General features: G+C 41.2%; 1 long non-coding RNA gene across 2 annotated transcripts; it reads right to left on the bottom strand.

Moving 5' to 3' along the window:
• Positions 1-566: 566 nt before the first annotated feature.
• Positions 567-9859, bottom strand: LOC145438710 (uncharacterized). Of its 2 annotated transcripts, XR_013915005.1 has the most exons (4): positions 7090-9859; positions 6699-6849; positions 4874-5053; positions 567-749 (listed from the first exon to the last, which is right to left on the bottom strand). It is a non-coding gene; the product is annotated as an uncharacterized LOC145438710 (long non-coding RNA). The 2 variants fall into 2 exon arrangements; XR_013915004.1 differs by having other exon boundaries at positions 6699-9859.
• Between the last annotated feature and the right edge of the window lie 1159 nt (positions 9860-11018).

Below are 11018 nucleotides of genomic sequence, written 5' to 3'. Positions count from 1 at the left end.
TAAATATTCACAAATGGAAAGACGGATATTTCGTGCAAACTTTTGTAACAAAGCCAGTAAAATTTTTGATATTGTCAAGGTGCATGCCCGTTTAGTGTTATTTTATTATGCTGCCAGCGCCATGCACAGAGTGGCCTGTAGTTGAAATGCAATAGATTGCAACCAAAGATGTCATAATAAAGTGTAAAATTGTAATAAATGAAAAAGGTTCACGCTGCAGAACCTACCAAGGTTCGTTTGTGAACGTGAACCTCGCGTTCACACCATCCCTACCCAGTAAACACAGTACAGACCAAAGATGTAGAAAGCCGAGCCCGATATAGTAGATATTAGATCTCGGCAGGTCGTAGAAAGGGGGATTTTGTGTCGACTCAATTCAATGTCTTTTCCATGTCCTTCAATAATGTAAATATTATGCAGATGCTACAGCCTTTAAACATGGTGAGTAGAATGTAGATCCTACATTAAAAGAATATCCTGATATAATAACCTGTTTTCTACCACTGGGCATAACCTGATCACGGCTGCGTACTTACACACACACCACATTATCTACTACATATTAATCACATTTGCGGTAATTTAATTCAAAACGAATTGGCAAGTAAATAATGCCGGTGTAAAAAATGAAACGAACGAAATTACTTGTAGGGCCAAGTAGCAATGAATGAAACTATGAGAACAGTCAGTAATCAGAAGGTTTCATCGTCTGATGATGATAATCCCTCTGGCGTTATCTTTTCAACACCCTGTAGAAATAAAATGAAAATTATTAGCTAAGACATTCGTACTGCGAAAATGGCAGAGGTAGCGAGTAACGAATGACTCCTACATTTTTTTCACCCATACTTACTAAAATGGATATGATTCTGGACTATTTCCACTCAAGTTTTCAAGTTTTTATTATTATATGACTAGCAGGGGCGTATTCAGGGGGGGGGGGGGGGGTAATCGGTGTCCGGTACCCCCCCCCCCCCCCGTTTCCAAGCTCGATTATCCCCCTTCCGAAATCTATTTCCATTGATCCAATATTACTTATTCTACTAAATCGATAATCCCCGTATTGCCGCTCAGCATCATCACGCCAGCGATCGAGCAAACAACGCAGTGCGCTGATGCGTTTTTCTCGTATTATTCTCTCGTCTACGGAAGCCCGAAAAGCGCATCGTCACATGGCTCTCTCGCCTCATCTGAACGTTACTATCCAGTTACAATAACACTTGCATTAGATGTCCTGAAATTTCGATGTTGCGCTAGTTGGTTTTCGTGTTTAACAGTTTACTATCAACAAATGTCTAGAACGGAAGTGCTGTAAATTAGCGAGTCACTGATCGCTAGCGAACAATTAAATACGCCGCTTATCAAGGCGTATTACGTAACCTCTGCGACGATTTGCGCAAGGCAAAATGTCCGAGTTAGAATCTGTTCTATAATGGCACAGGTTGTTCAAACCTTTCTCGTCTTTTACAACTCAAGCCTTGACCGTTGACACACATCTTCTGATGGTTATGTTTAGATATTAGCGGAATTCACTTACGCATGCACGGCGCACGCACAATCGCACATGTCTGCAGACATTCGATGTCACTCAGTTCAGCAATGTCACTCTAATTCAGTGGTTCTTAACCTTGCCACCAGCGCCCCCCAGGGGGCGCTGGCGATCTTGAAGGGGGGCGGAAACGCTCAGGGGGCGATATGGGGGGCGCTGGGCTCAGGGGGGCGGTATGGGGGGCGCTGGAGAAAAATGGCTTCGCAGTAGATGATGTGGTGATAGGACATATCCTTAATGAGTATTCAGAGCAAATTAACACCGAAAACGTCGTTACATATAGCCTTCAAAATACATATAGGTTTAATTGTCCATGGGCGCCTAAATGACTGACACCGAATGTTCCTGTCTTGGCAATCAGAACCCCAGAAGACGAATTCCATCTGGCAGGGAAAAATTATATGTCAGTAAAGAAATATCAACCTGAAATCGTGTGCGTCTTTTAGTTTAGTACGATTGGGCGACAGGGATATTCCTGCTGGGCGATATCCCCGTTGAGCGATTCTATATTTTTTGATATTGCAGACAGGGGGTCAGGAAATAACATTATGCAACGAAGTCATACCAACGGGTTCGCCCGCCCGAATATGTTTAATTATTAGTAACGGGCCCTACAGTTTCCAAGAAACCTCACAATGTTCGCTTTAAGTTTTGATTAGTCTGCGCACACTCAACGACTCACTGCGCTGACCCTTGGACAACAGTGCGTAACGACTTAAAAAAGGTAATAACTCCGGATTTGTTGTGCGCAACGTAGATTTTCTGTGTGCAGAGACCGTGTCAGTACTGCGCACGTGCGCAGCTTGGAGGGAACATTGCACCCCACTCAGCTCTACCGGTAAATGCGTTTACGTGAGCAGAGAGAGGATAAAAATTGATCTCAATTTACATGCAATTCCCGGTGATATTGACCAATTCAATCATTAATTAGTGAATTTTTTCGCGCGAATAGACGAGAATAGCTGCCTCAGTAAATGGACACCCAATGTAGATACCTAATAGGCTATCAGCAAATAGCGGACAGCCTAATGGGGGTCTGGGAGTGAAGTCCCCCGGAAGTTTGGTTTATCACCCGATGGGGCCCAGGACCAACGTTTTTAGTTTGGGGGGGGGGGCTGACGAAGTGCTGTTACGGCCCTGGTAACGAATAATTGTACTTGCGGGCACGCCCGAATATGTTCAATTATTAATTACGTGCCCTTTATTTTCCTATACAACAGCTCACTCAGTGCTACTGGTAAATCTGATTACGTGGGCTGAGAGGATAAAAAGTTTATATAGCGACTTATATATGTAATTACCACCAATTCATTCATGCATTATGGAAAATTTTGGTACTTAGGGCGGCCAGGCCACACAAACTTTGCTGACCATCAAAATCACGATATGGGGTTCGTGGGGGCGAAGCCCTCAGAAGTTCGGTTTATCACGCTATGGGTGCGCAAGGCAATCGTTTTTAGGGGGGTTAACGAAGTGCTGTTACGGCCCTCCCTCTTACTCATTGTCTTTATTACATTCCTTACAATATGAAGTTGGGGGGGGGCGCTGGAGCACGATAATTTTTGAAAGGGGGCGCTGGAAGAAAAAAGGTTAAGAACCACTGCTCTAATTACAATCGCTAATCAGCGAACACCTAACGGCATTGTCACCAAGCCATCGAGAGATTGGAGCCAACGCCAGCTAGGCTCGAGAGATCGGAGCCAGCGCATGCTAGGCTCGAGACGCGATTGTTGGCCAAATGGCCAGCGATGATACCTTTCGTAACAGGCCTGTTGCAGATGCGATTGTGTGGTTAAGCGATAATATCGTCTGCGCCAATGCAGATGCGATAGTGCAGGCACCGATGGTACAGTACGCACCGGGCCTACTGCTGATGTGATTGTTCATTTGTTCAAGCGAGTGAAACTAGGCTTGTTGGAGACGCGATAAACCAGGCAAGCGTCCCGAGCGCAGGCAATGTTCAATGTAATGTTGTAATAACGAGAAGTTATAGTCTTTGCCTTGACAATTCGCAATGGTCACTTTTGCACCGCAGACGCATTTAGGAATGCATTTTGATCGCGAGCCTAAGCCTGCGTCGGGCCGCTGTTATTCACGTGACGTTTACCATCTCCACACACCAAAAATACTACACTATCTTGACAGACAGTAGATATCATATTGATTTAGACCAAAATTAATCCAGATCATGTGTAAGAACAGGCTGAAGAGTTGACACAAACGAAAACAGACTATAATTCATTAGCGTGTCTTTACAGTCGAGTGTTCGTATTTGAGCGCGAATGGAGAGATCTCCCGCTGTGCTGTAATATGATCTGCGCGCACTGTCGTGATAACATCCTCGCTTTGGTAATTAAGGTCAAGATACCTGGCTGTCTCTCTTTCCGCTGTTATCATCACTTACGGGTTATAATGATATGTTTAGTTGTACTTAGTTTGTATATGCGAATGAAGAAGTCACAAACACGAGTAAGATTATCTGACCATGGTAATATCTGCATTTGTGCATGCATTTATCCCGATCAATCGGGTAGAACTAGGTACACCCTATCCTTTTAAAAACACCCCCCTTTTCTAAAGGTACCCCCCCGTTTTTTCCGGCTAGATACGCCCCTGATGACTAGAGAACTGACTTCAATCGCCACTTCTACTTGATTATCAAGATCAACGATGACTACTTCAGCAATCTTTGAAAACAGCCACTAACACAAAAAGAATTCTTGACTAAAATTTCTTCACATTCCGTCAAAAATGATCAATTCAACAATCCAAATGAATCAGTTATTTGGCAGCTAGTTGGAGAGATATATACTCAAGTCTAGAAAGTCGAATGATACTCTGCCTGGAAGGCTGAAGACCTAACAATATTGTGTACAGAGAACAAAACATTTGAGTGGCGGCACTGGTATAGACATTAACAAATTATTAGAATTGACAGCAAGATAACCAGAAAGACATTAAAATGAGAATTAGTGCAGTTTCTTAGGCTGTAGTGATACTCAGCCAGTAATTGACCTAGCAGAGAGCAAAACGTAAAAAAAGCGAGCGAAACCTTCGACAAATGATACGATAAAACATTAGAATCGACAGTCTTACTAGAAGCAGAATAACAATCATGAGGGGTTAGAGAACAGAAGCCCGGGAAGTGACCATCAGAAATTACTGCATACTGGCCGAACAAATCCATGACCATTAACAAATGGTCTTTTAATAGTCAATATTGATACCAAATGACACCACCCCTATTTCACCGCAACATTTAGCAAATACAGCGCTGGAGTCAACCTTATAAAGCGCTAAACAAACGCCCATTAGTTTTCCCACCTACTACTTCGCGCTTCGCAGATGGAAATACGCATTAAAGCGAATGGACGCGACTTGTCACACTCTTGCTATTTCTGCTCCCTTTTTCTCTTCCTTCCTCTTGAGGAGAGAAACAGTCGGCCGCGTTTACGGATCGTGAATTCCCGGCTTAAGGGTGATTCTTCCTCCAATGGTCAGCACCTTGAAAATTGAGAACAATGTTGTTGCAAAATGCATGACAATTTGAAAGTTACATCATTCTAATTATTCCAGTTATGGCCGTGAATCGTTACAAGTGCGGTAACCATAAGAATTATTACTATACTTCAACTACAAATACAATATATTGTATAAAATAATTACTAATTCTTTTACGTTGATCGAGTCCCAAATGGATGAAATATGTCAAAGAATTTGCTAAATTGTTTTGTATAGTTTGACAGATTCCGAAATCTTCTCAAAGTGCACCTTTCAAAAATTTGATATCAAGACTCCCAACATTTTACAATTCGAAGTTGGATGGCTTGACCAATACAAGCGAACAGTTTGTATCGCAATTGACAATTATGTAGAGAACGCTGCGAGACATGTCAGTAGGCCTACCCTAAAACGTTTCTCTGACATGGACATTAGGGCTCTTAAAAAATGACTTTTTTTCTCAAATCGTTCTGGCTACTTGATAAAATTGTTAGGTTACCTAATTCAAGCCTACACACCAAATTTGGTTCAATTCCAACCAGTAGCCGCATTGCTACAGGAAAAGAAAGTTTCTATTTATTATATAAAAATAAATAAAAAAATTTGAAAATTTTCTGTTCACCCCATGAAAGTGTTAGGTTATGTATAGAAACGATGTTCATCAAATTTGGGTCCATTCAAACAAGTGGAAGCGGAGTTATTGCCATCGAAAAATTCGGATTTTAATAAAATAGTATTTACGGTGGGCACCACTAAATTAAAGAATTGTGTCACGCTGTCATACTGTTTTACGCAACCGTTGTTATGCACTGCATTGTTGCTGTGTTCTCGCTCCATTGATGTTATTTCTAAATTCGACATTAATGCGTCATAATTCTCCATCTGGTTTTGAATTCAACTCTGTTTTGCTTCCTTTATCGTGCCGGTAGCTCTTTAATAGGCACGCGAAAAGTTCTTCGGGTTATAATAACGTTTATCATGAAGGTACTTTTGAAAGCAGTATTAAAATTTTGTACCACCAACCAGTTACTTAATTACTATTTATCTTCAAAGTAAATGCTCATTGCATGAAGCAGGGTTGTAAGACTCGAGTCAGGATTTTCTGTTGACTCGACTTGACTCAGGTCATCTTCTCAAAGTACTGAAATTACTCGACTCATTGCGCATGACTTGAGACTCAGACGGCCAAGACCGACATTTCATGATTATTTCAAAGAATAGTACAGCAAATCGCTATTGGGATTTCGTCTATTGATACTGGTATTTGAAAATGCGGCCAGAAACTGCTAAAAGTAAGGAAAATTCGTATATTATAAATGCGACCCACTCGATATCACAAAAAATATATAAAAAGTTGGTTTAACAAGACTTAAATTGGAAACTGAGCAGCTAACACAATGACTCTGGCTCGAGTCATAATACCATAACTCGGACTCGGCCCTCTGCTCGCTGACTTGGACTCGGACTTGACTCGGTGGTGAATTGAAAATGACTCGAGTCAAAACTATAAAAGTGAGATTGACTTGCGACTCGGAGCCTTGTGACTTGGTTACAACCCTGGCATGAAGCCTCAATAGTTACATGAGTGGGGTGACTAGACAAAGAACACAGTCACATTTGCAGCATATCATGAATGTCTCTTTCTTACTATGTGTGATCTTGTTCAAATGGAGGTTGATGAAAGCGTATTTCCCATTCTTTCCGACTCTGCTATAATTTCACCAGACTGGCAACCTTCTTCATGATGCTTTTTGCTGACTGACCAATATTGTCGCCGCCAACGGTACGAGTGCAAATGTCTGATATGTCAATATAGGAACAGAATTAGTTGACTGTTCATGACCGTCCACGTTCAGAGTTGCATCTCAAAGATGCTAAAATAAGCCTAAATATAATCCAAGCAATACGATCGTCCACTTTGACTGACTGAATTTCTAAAAATAATAAACATAACACCTTGATAGCTTCCACATCTTACGTTTATATATACCGTCTGCTATCGGCAAGCATTTGAAAATAACAAAACAGATTCAACATACCACATCTCTTGCAAAGGCTTTTGCTTTCATTCAATATGTCATCAAACTTCTTTAAATCCTCCGTTGTGGTGAGTGGCTTCGTTTTATCATATACAATCTATGGCGGGATAAAAGTTTCGGATAAGTTCTAAAACGAACACAATTTTCCACACAAAAGTCAATTGCCACACGAAATGCCAAATGCTACGGTCCCATTTTACAAGGTATGGCGAGGTAACGTAGTGGTACCCTCCATTATAGCTAAACACCAATGAATTGCGGGTTCGAGCCTGACACGTCGACTCCATAATTCCTACCGAAGAGTTGGCCGTTTATCTAGGCTCCTCCTCGCCATCTGATCCGCATAGCGATGTCTTAGAAAGCCTAGGAGTGGTCCGTGCTATAAGTGGGCAGATGGTTGCAGATGAACTCGGCACTTGGTGAATCCGGCCCTCGGGAAATTGTGTAATGAAGTGTATTAACAGCTATTAATATGAATTATTAAACTAATAATAGTATTATCAAGTGATTCGTCAATCTTGTAAGGAGGTCAGGGCATCCGTAGATCACGCAGTCACGGCGTGATTAGATCACGGATTGCGTAGCCGCGGGAAATAACGCAGCGCTCATATACCGACCACGCGCGGTCTGCTTGGAATCGATGGCGTGAGTGACGGGCCTGTGTCGTGTAAGTTTTGAGAAGATGGATCTTGGCGTTGTATGTGAGATCGAAACTGTGGAAGATCAAGCGGCGCTTCTTCGTTTATCGATCACGACAAGCCAGTGTCCCTCATCAACAAATGTTTCGCATGATCACGTCAAAATAAATTATTTTTTGCCTTTGGAGAGATGATTCCACTCTGGGGTTAGGGTGTCTCGATAACAGGGTTGAAGGATCCCAAGATTACGAGATCTACCGCGAGCCACGACACGTTTAAATTTCCTTTTTGATACTGTTCATTCATATTAAATGCATTTCTAATGCGAAGGTGTTCTAGTGCAAATTCCTCCAAGGGCCGAGTTCACCAAGTGAAGAGCGTCGCGTTATTTCCCGCGATCACGCAATCTGTGATCTAATCACGCCGTGACTGTGTGATCTACGCATGCCCTGACCCCCGTACAACATTGACAACCACTCAAAGTGCCAAGTTCACCGGCAAACATTCCAGTAACCAATCATGGGGACCGGTACCGCTACGAGATCTACCACGGCCGAATTCACCAAGTGCCGAGTTTGTGCGGCCGAATTCACTAAGTGCCGAGTTCACTGGTAATCGGGCAGATACGGAATGATAATAATAAGAACCGGCCTGGTGTAAAATGACCAGTGTAGTCGAACCACCACCATGAACACCACAAACAAACAAACAAACATCTAACATGGAAAAGAAATTACCTTTACAGCCTTTGACAAACACAGTTATCATTGAAATCAGCAATTTAGGTCTTATTCGAAAGCAGAATAACAACTGTTTTAGCGGACATATCAAATCAAATGTTGGAAAGTTCATGTAAATTAGCCCAAAATATTATCTTACTGTGACCATATTCTATCAATATGGTCTGGCTAGCCAAATTCTCTGGGCCAACATAAACAAGCTGCGTTTGGTTTCAACGATTAATAATCTTGTCACTGGATTCGAGGTATAATTGCACTCAAATATCAAATTTTGCTCCATTAATCAACATCAAGTTGAAAATGTCCATTCTTGCACTCAACTTTTATAAAATCACGAATCAGTGTTCTACAGGTATGTATCTATATGACTTATATACCTAGAAAATTCAAGCATAAATATTATGATATACCGTAGGTATAGGTACCGGTAATTCAGATGTTTGAAGCGACTTGGACAACTAGATAATTATAGTGGTCTAATTTCACTAAATTAGAGCGAAATGCCAGCAATATAATTGTAATCTAATTCGGAAAAAACGGTTTAGCTCTAATTCTAGCCTGGAAAAGCTGAAACTTTTCTATAGTTGTCTACACCTGTTTTGCAGAAAGTCAAACAGCTCCAGGCGTCGTATACTACAGGCAATTCGAAATACCCCATAAGCTATATGCTACTGCGTATATACCTTTAACCCGCTACCTCAGTCAGTCACAATTCCTATATATTTACGGCATTTACCATACAGAAAGAGCGAACTATGCCTGGCTGCGAACTGTTGCGCGTCAAATCTTTGTCGGCGCGATGACGTAAAATTTGAATCGCCGAAATATTCTAGAAGTCACGCATCGATAATCATATTCCTAAACGTACAACATCTCACTTATTTAGTTATTCTCTGAATAAAACTATTAGCCATACTCGTTGAACATGCGAGATTACCGAAAGAGCGAATATATATATAATGAAGATCATATATATCAGAAGAAAACGAAACTGTTCGACCTTAGAGCAACAACACGAATATACAACACCGGTGACATCCTCACGCAATAAAACGAAGGGAGAACATTGTTTTCTAATGGATAGAACGAAGCTACCGCATGAGATCGAACAAACCCGGAAAGGAATTCATCGTGATTGAATGTACCGACAAAGTCATCCTTTCTACGTATTTTAGTCATACCAGCGAGAGATAGAAAATTTGCATTATTAGGTTAACTACCGGATATAACGAAGCCTAATGCATGAGATGGAACAACACCGAGTATGAATTTATTCTGATTGAATATAACCACAAGACCATCCTACTACGTATTTTAGACATTCCCTCGACACATAGAAAATCAGAACCTAATCGAGATGATCCCGGATGATCCTTTTACGGTTTTGTGTTTGCTGGGTACTTACAAGGCCATATCTGCACATTCCTTGTCCAGTGGCACATATGGACATCATGCACTCATAATAGGCATATGTGCACAATAGATCGTGTGTAGGTATGTATATCACGAGTCGGTGTATATGCCGCAAAAACTTTAAGGATAAAAATATATAACGCTCTATTCCTAATGATAATTTGTTTATTTCTTATTGTACTGACGAACACAGGAGATTTTACCAAATCTGTTTAATAAACAGCAGCTCTGTAGAAATCGTAGTGACGTAAACTGGTTCCGTTCGGTTACCAGATGCAACAACATTGAAAATGACCAGGGAAATCACCGGCAGTCGAGAACACATTTAACGGATGTGCCTGACTGACAACAGATTTTCTCTCGCATATACACAGGAAGGCAAGGCACGCGAATGATAATGACGCGCTGCGTCTAGATATGATATACTTCAGTGCACGTTTTCTGAATCATTACGTTATTGCGATATCATTTATAATAGTTGTATATAATTTACAATACTATTTCGTGTTTTGCGATACTTAACGTTAGCTTCGGGTTAACTTAAGGTCAGGTAACGTTAATGTAATATTGCATGAGCAATGTCTGTGTAAGGATCGCGATGTTGCCCGATAGTTAGTAGTTACCCTCCTGCTTCCGACAACATAATATTCGTCATTCGATTGGATAAGCGTCATTGGCATGCCATATAATACATTTCAAGTAAGACACTTGCAACATAATGACCATCCTGAAAGCTGTGTAACGTATGTCCTTCCCTGAGTCGCAACCATATGCTTACGTAGGACAAGACTCCGTTTTAAACGAAGTTTCCTCGGAAAGTCATCCCCTTGATAATAATACCAGGAAAGAACCTGTGTCGCAGTTGCTACAGTCACGGTTATTCGCTGGATACCAATACCAGCCCATCTATGTTCAGTTCTCTGAATGATGTCCATTATGTAGCCACTCTGACTGCATGCGCGCAAGATTAAATTAAGATTAATTAAAGATTAGTGATTTGTCTTTGTCACTGTTTATCTGACTCACTCCCTAATCTAGACATTTCACTTTATCCAGAGGTGGTCAAAGTACTCTAGTAGAAGTTAAAGTAAGGTCGTACATTTCTGTTCAAGTAAGTAGAAATAGAGATTTCCATGAC

The sequence above is a fragment of the Botryllus schlosseri genome, chromosome 5 (assembly GCF_051294905.1).
Source record: "Botryllus schlosseri isolate E-star chromosome 5, Bs_hap1, whole genome shotgun sequence".
NCBI classification, from domain to species: domain Eukaryota; kingdom Metazoa; phylum Chordata; class Ascidiacea; order Stolidobranchia; family Styelidae; genus Botryllus; species Botryllus schlosseri.
The sequence above is the reverse complement of the archived record's forward strand: the minus strand, read 5'-3'. Positions and strand labels throughout refer to the sequence as shown.